Source organism: Heptranchias perlo, unplaced genomic scaffold, assembly GCF_035084215.1.
Source record: "Heptranchias perlo isolate sHepPer1 unplaced genomic scaffold, sHepPer1.hap1 HAP1_SCAFFOLD_97, whole genome shotgun sequence".
Classification (NCBI taxonomy): Eukaryota; Metazoa; Chordata; class Chondrichthyes; order Hexanchiformes; family Hexanchidae; genus Heptranchias; species Heptranchias perlo.
Window position 1 is genome coordinate 485,816 of NW_027140014.1, and position 6,685 is coordinate 492,500.

Consider the following 6,685-nt stretch of genomic DNA (forward strand, 5'->3'; position numbering starts at 1 on the left):
AGAGAGAGAGAGAGAGAGTCACAGGTGCACATGGAGGGAGAGAGAGTCGCAGGTAGATAGAGAGAGCGAGAGAGAGTCACAGGTCGACGGAGAGAGAGAGAGAGTCACAGTTACAGAGAGAGAGAGAGAGTCACAGGTGCACATGGAGGGAGAGAGAGTCGCAGGTAGATAGAGAGAGCGAGAGAGAGTCACAGGTCGACGGAGAGAGAGAGAGAGTCACAGGCAGACAGAGAGAGAGAGAGAGAGCATCACAGGTAGACAGAGAGAGAGAGAGAGCATCACAGGTAGACAGAGAGAGAGAGAGAGAGCATCACAGGTAGACAGAGAGAGAGAAAGAGAGAGTCACAGGCAGACAGAGACCGAGAGACAGTCAGACGAACAGAGAGAGTGAGCGAGAGAGAGAAAGTCACAGGTATTAAAAGAGAGAGAGTCACATGTACTGAGAGAGAAAGAGAGAGAGTGTGTCACAGGTAAAGTGAGAGAGAGTCACAGGTATACACGGAGGCATAGAGAGAGAGAGAGAGAGTCACAGTTAGAGAGAGAGAGAGAGAGAGATTCATATTTAGAGAGAGAGAGAGAGAGTCACAGTTAGAGAAAGATAGAGAGAGAGTCACAGAAACACAGCGAGAGAGAGAGAGAGTCACAGTTACAGAGACAGAGAGAGAGTCACAATTACAGAGAGAGAGTCACAGTTAGAGAGAGAGAGTCACAGGTACAGAGAGAGAGAGTGAGAGTCACAGAAACACAGTGAGAGAGAGAGAGAGTCACAGTTACAGAGACAGAGAGAGTCACAATTACAGAGAGAGAGTCACAGTTAGAGAGAGAGAGTCACAGGTACAGAGAGAGAGAGTGAGAGTCACAGAAACACAGTGAGAGAGAGAGTCACAGAAACACAGCGAGAGAGAGAGTCACAGGTACAGAGAGAGAGAGAGAATCACAGTTACAGAGAGAGAGAGAGAGAGAGAGTCACAGGTACAGAGAGAGAGAGAGTCACAGAAACACAGCGAGAGGGAGAGTCACAGGTACAGAGAGAGAGAGAGTCACAGAAACACAGCGAGTGAGAGAGTCACAGTTACACACAGAGGCAGAGAGAGAGAGTCACAGTTGGAGAGAGAGAGAGATTTACACTTAGAGAGAGAGAGAGATTCACAGTTGGAGAGAGATTCACAGTTAGAGAGAGAGAGATTCACAGTTAGAGAGAGAGAAAGAAAGAGAGTCACAGTTAGAGAGAGAGAGAGAGAGTCACAGTTTGAGAGAGATTCACAGATAGAGAGAGAGAGAGAGTCACAGTTAGAGAGAGAGAGAGAGATTCACAGTTAGAGAGAGAGAGAGATTCACAGTTGGAGAGAGAGAGATTCACAGTTAGAGAGAGAGAGATTCACAGTTAGAGAGAGAGATTCACAGTTAGAGAGAGAGAGAGATTCACAGTTGGAGAGAGAGAGATTCACAGTGAGAGAGAGAGAGATGGAGTCACAGTTAGAGAGAGAGAGAGATTCACAGTTAGAGAGAGAGAGATTCACAGTTAGAGAGAGAGAGATTCACAGTTAGAGAGAGAGAGATTCACAGTTAGAGAGAGAGAGATTCACAGTTAGAGAGAGAGAGATTCACAGTTAGAGAGAGAGAGATTCACAGTTAGAGAGAGAGAGATTCACAGTTAGAGAGAGAGAGAGATTCACAGTTAGAGAGAGAGAGATTCACAGTTAGAGAGAGAGAGATTCACAGTTAGAGAGAGAGAGATTCACAGTTAGAGAGAGAGAGAGAGTCACAGTTAGAGAGAGAGATTCACAGTTAGAGAGAGAGAGATTCACAGTTAGAGAGAGAGAGATTCACAGTTAGAGAGAGAGAGAGAGAGATTCACAGTTAGAGAGAGAGAGAGATTCACAGTTAGAGAGAGAGAGATTCACAGTTAGAGAGAGAGAGAGAGAGATTCACAGTTAGAGAGAGAGAGAGAGATTCACAATTAGAGAGAGAGAGAGATTCACAGTTAGAGAGAGAGAGAGAGATTCACAGTTAGAGAGAGAGAGAGAGAGAGAGTCGCAGTTAGAGAGAGAGAGATTCACAGTTAGAGAGAGAGCGAGTCACAGTTGGAGAAAGAGAGCGAGAGAGATTCACAGTTAGAGAGAGAGAGAGAGTCACAGTTAGAGAGAGAGAGAGAGAGAGAGTCACAGTTAGAGAGAGAGAGAGTCACAGTTAGAGAGAGAGAGAGTCACAGTTGGAGAGAGAGAGAGTCACAGTTAGAGAGAGAGAGAGTCACAGTTAGAGAGAGAGAGAGTCACAGTTAGAGAGAGAGAGAGAGTCACAGTTAGAGAGAGAGAGAGTCACAGTTAGAGAGAGAGAGAGTCACAGTTGGAGAAAGAGAGCGAGAGAGATTCACAGTTGGAGAGACAGAGAGAGAGAGAGTCACAGTTAGAGAGAGAGAGATTCACAGTTAGAGAGAGAGAGAGAGTCACAGTTAGAGAGAGAGAGAGATTCACAGTTAGAGAGAGAGGGAGAGTCACAGTTACAGAGAGAGAGAGAGTCACAGTTAGAGAGAGGGAGAGTCACAGTTAGAGAGAGAGAGAGTCACAGTTAGAGAGAGAGAGAGAGAGAGAGTCGCAGTTAGAGAGAGAGAGATTCACAGTTAGAGAGAGGGAGAGTCACAGTTAGAGAGAGAGAGAGTCACAGTTAGAGAGAGAGAGAGAGAGAGAGTCGCAGTTAGAGAGAGAGAGATTCACAGTTAGAGAGAGAGCGAGTCACAGTTAGAGAGAGAGAGAGAGATTCACAGTTAGAGAGAGAGAGATTCACAGTGAGAGAGAGAGAGTCACAGTTAGAGAGAGAGAGAGTCACAGTTAGAGAGAGAGAGAGAGATAGTGTCACAGTTAGAGAGAGAGAGAGTCACAGTTAGAGAGAGAGAGAGTCACAGTTAGAGAGAGAGAGAGAGATAGAGTCACAGTTAGAGAGAGAGAGAGTCACAGTTAGAGAGAGAGAGATTCACAGTTAGAGAGAGAGAGAGTCACAGTTGGAGAAAGAGAGCGAGAGAGATTCACAGTTAGAGAGACAGAGAGAGAGAGAGTCACAGTTAGAGAGAGAGAGATTCACAGTTAGAGAGAGAGCGAGTCACAGTTGGAGAGAGAGAGAGAGATAGTGTCACAGTTAGAGAGAGAGAGATTCACAGTTAGAGAGAGAGAGAGTCACAGTTGGAGAAAGAGAGCGAGAGAGATTCACAGTTAGAGAGACAGAGAGAGAGAGAGTCACAGTTAGAGAGACAGAGAGAGAGAGAGTCACAGTTAGAGAGAGAGAGATTCACAGTTAGAGAGAGAGAGAGTCACAGTTGGAGAAAGGGAGAGAGAGAGATTCACAGTTAGAGAGAGAGAGAGATTCACAGTTAGAGAGAGAGAGAGATTCACAGTTAGAGAGAGAGAGATTCACAGTGAGAGAGAGAGAGTCACAGTTAGAGAGAGAGAGAGTCACAGTTAGAGAGAGAGAGAGTCACAGTTAGAGAGAGAGAGAGTCACAGTTAGAGAGACAGAGAGAGAGAGAGTCACAGTTAGAGAGAGAGAGATTCACAGTTAGAGAGAGAGAGAGTCACAGTTAGAGAGAGAGAGAGTCACAGTTAGAGAGACAGAGAGAGAGAGAGTCACAGTTAGAGAGAGAGAGAGTCACAGTTAGAGAGAGAGAGAGTCACAGTTAGAGAGACAGAGAGAGAGAGAGTCAAAGTTAGAGAGAGAGAGATTCACAGTTAGAGAGAGAGCGAGTCACAGTTAGAGAGAGAGAGAGTCACAGTTGGAGAGAGAGATTCACAGTTAGAGAGAGAGAGAGATTCACAGTTAGAGAGAGAGAGAGTCACAGTTAGAGAGAGAGATTCACAGTTAGACAGAGAGAGAGAGATTCACAGTTGCACAGCGAGAGAGTCACAGTTGGAGAGACAGAGAGAGTCACAGGTACAGAGAGAGAGAGAGTCACAGCTACGAAGAGAGAGAGAGAGTCACAGAAACACAGCGAGAGAGAGAGTCACAGGTACAGAGAGAGAGAGTCACAGAAACACAGCGAGAGAGAGAGTCACAGGTACAGAGAGAGAGAGAGAGTCACAGAAACACAGCGAGAGAGAGAGTCACAGGTACGAAGAGAGAGAGCGAGAGTCACAGTTACAGAGAGAGAGAGAGTCACAGTTACAGAGAGAGAGCGAGAGTCACAGTTACAGAGAGAGAGAGAGAGTCACAGTTACAGAGAGAGAGAGAGTCAGTTACACAGCGAGAGAGAGAGTCACAGTTAGAGAGAGAGGGAGAGAGAGTAACAAAAACACAGTGAGAGAGAGAGAGTCACAGAAACACAGCGAGAGAGAGAGAGAGTCACAGGTACAGAGAGAGAGAGAGAGTCACAGAAACACAGCGAGAGAGAGAGAGAGTCACAGGTACAGAGAGAGAGAGAGAGATAGTCACAGGTACAGAGAGAGAGAGAGTCACAGAAACACAGCGAGAGAGAGAGAGAGAGTCACAGGTACAGAGAGAGAGTGAGAGTCACAGAAACACAGCGAGAGAGAGAGTCACAGGTCCAGCGAGAGAGTGAGAGAGTCACAGGTACAGAGAGAGAGAGAGTCACAGTTACAGAGAGAGAGAGAGTCACAGTTACAGAGAGAGAGAGAGTCACAGGTCCAGCGAGAGAGTGAGAGAGTCACAGTTACAGAGAGAGAGAGAGATTCATAATCATACAGTAACAGAAATTGGCTTGTCCCCTGACTGGTGAACACTGTGTGTGAAGATGGGCTTACATTATATTCGGAAAAAAATGCTCTTTGTTCTGCTGCATCTCCTGTTTTTTCCCAACGGATTTGGTTTTGATTTGTGGAGTGACAGAGATAGAAAGTGAAAAGAGAGAGTGAGTGAGAGTGTGAGATCGGGAGATGCAAGAAGAGACAGAGAGAAATTGAGAGAGGGAGACATGGTGGCAGAGAGATGGAGGGAAAAAGGGGGATGAGATCTGGACTGATCCTTACTGGGAGAGAGTGAGAGAGACAGACAGACCCACAGAGAAAGAGATACAGAGACAGAGAGAGACATGGACAGAGAGAGAGAGGGAGGTCGATGTAGAGAGAGCAACAGAGAGACAGGGAGAGACAAGATAGAGGGAGAGAGAAAGGGAGAGAGAGAGAGAGAGAGAAAGATTATCAGAGAAAGCCACCAGGATACAGATTATGTCACCAATACAGACAGGCACAGTGAGATATCCAGTTCCCCAGCTGAGCATGTGTCGCAGAGAGAAGAGGCAGAGACGGAGAGAGAAGGAGAAACAGAGAGAGAGAGAGAGAGACGGAGAGGCAGGAACAGAGAGAGAGGGAGTGAGAAATAGACAGAGAGAGGCAGAAGCTGAGGCAGGTCGAGGGAAACAGAGAGAGAAGGGGAGTCAAGAAGAGAGATAATTAGACAGACAGAGGCAGAAACAGAAACAGACAGAGAGATCCAGCGAAGTTTGCATATATTCGGTTCCAGCAGATTGATGGACAGAGCGAGATACGAGAGAAAGGAGAGAGAGAGTGAGTTCGGGAGTGTGGAGTCGAGATTTAAAGGCAGAGAGTGAGTGAGAGTGAGTGGAGAGAGAGAGAGAGAGAGAGGCATAAAGTGAACGAGAGAGAGAGAGAGAGACAGAGAATGAGAGCGATGTGGAGCGGGAGTGGGAGTGTGATGGATTGAGGGTGTGATAAATTGAGGGTGAGGGTGGAGTGAGAGACAGTGAGGCATAGAATGAGTGAGGCTGGAGATATAGTGACAGAGAGGGAGAGAGTGAGAGAGAGAGAGTGAGGGTTAATGTGAGAGAGAGAGTGTGGGAGTGAGGGAGGGGAGAGAGAGTGACAGATGAAGGCACATTGGTGAAAGTTCCTCTCTCTGCCTCTCTCTCCTTCTGTTTCTGCTGCTCTCTCTCGATCTGTCTCTCTCCCTTTTCCCCTCTTGCTGTGTCCTTTCGCCATCTTGAGTAGGCCTCGAGCCTGCCCACACTCACCGCCATCTTGAGTAGGCCTCGAGCCCTGCCCACTCGCACTCACACTCACCGCCATCTTAAGTCGGCCTCGTCCACTCGCACTCACACTCACCGCCATCTTAAGTCGGCCTCGTCCACTCGCACTCACACTCACCGCCATCTTAAGTAGGCCTCGTCCACTCGCACTCACACTCACTGCCATCTTAAGTAGGCCTCGTCCACTCGCACTCACACTCACCGCCATCTTGAGTAGGCCTCGAGCCTGCCCACTCGCACTCACACTCACCGCCATCTTAAGTAGGCCTCGTCCACTTGCTCTCACACTCACCGCCATCTTGAGTAGGCCTCGTCCACTTGCTCTCACACTCACCGCCATCTTAAGTAGGCCTCGTCCACTCGCTCTCACACTCACCGCCATCTTGAGTAGGCCTCGAGCCCTGCCCACTCGCACTCACACTCACCGCCATCTTAAGTAGGCCTCGTCCACTCGCTCTCACACTCACCGCCATCTCCGTTGCCCAGCTGGCCCTCTCTCCCCCACTCTGATCCGAGCCCCCGACCCCCGCACACACCTCACCAGCCAGCCGAACCCCGTGTCGAAACCTCTCTCCTCCCCTCCCGGCTCCATTCTGAGACTGAAGGTTCCTTCCCAGCCCCTCCCTCCGAACCAACTCCCTCCCCCCGACTCGGAGCCTCCTGGTTGTCCAATCGTACTAACCGCCCCCCCACCGAC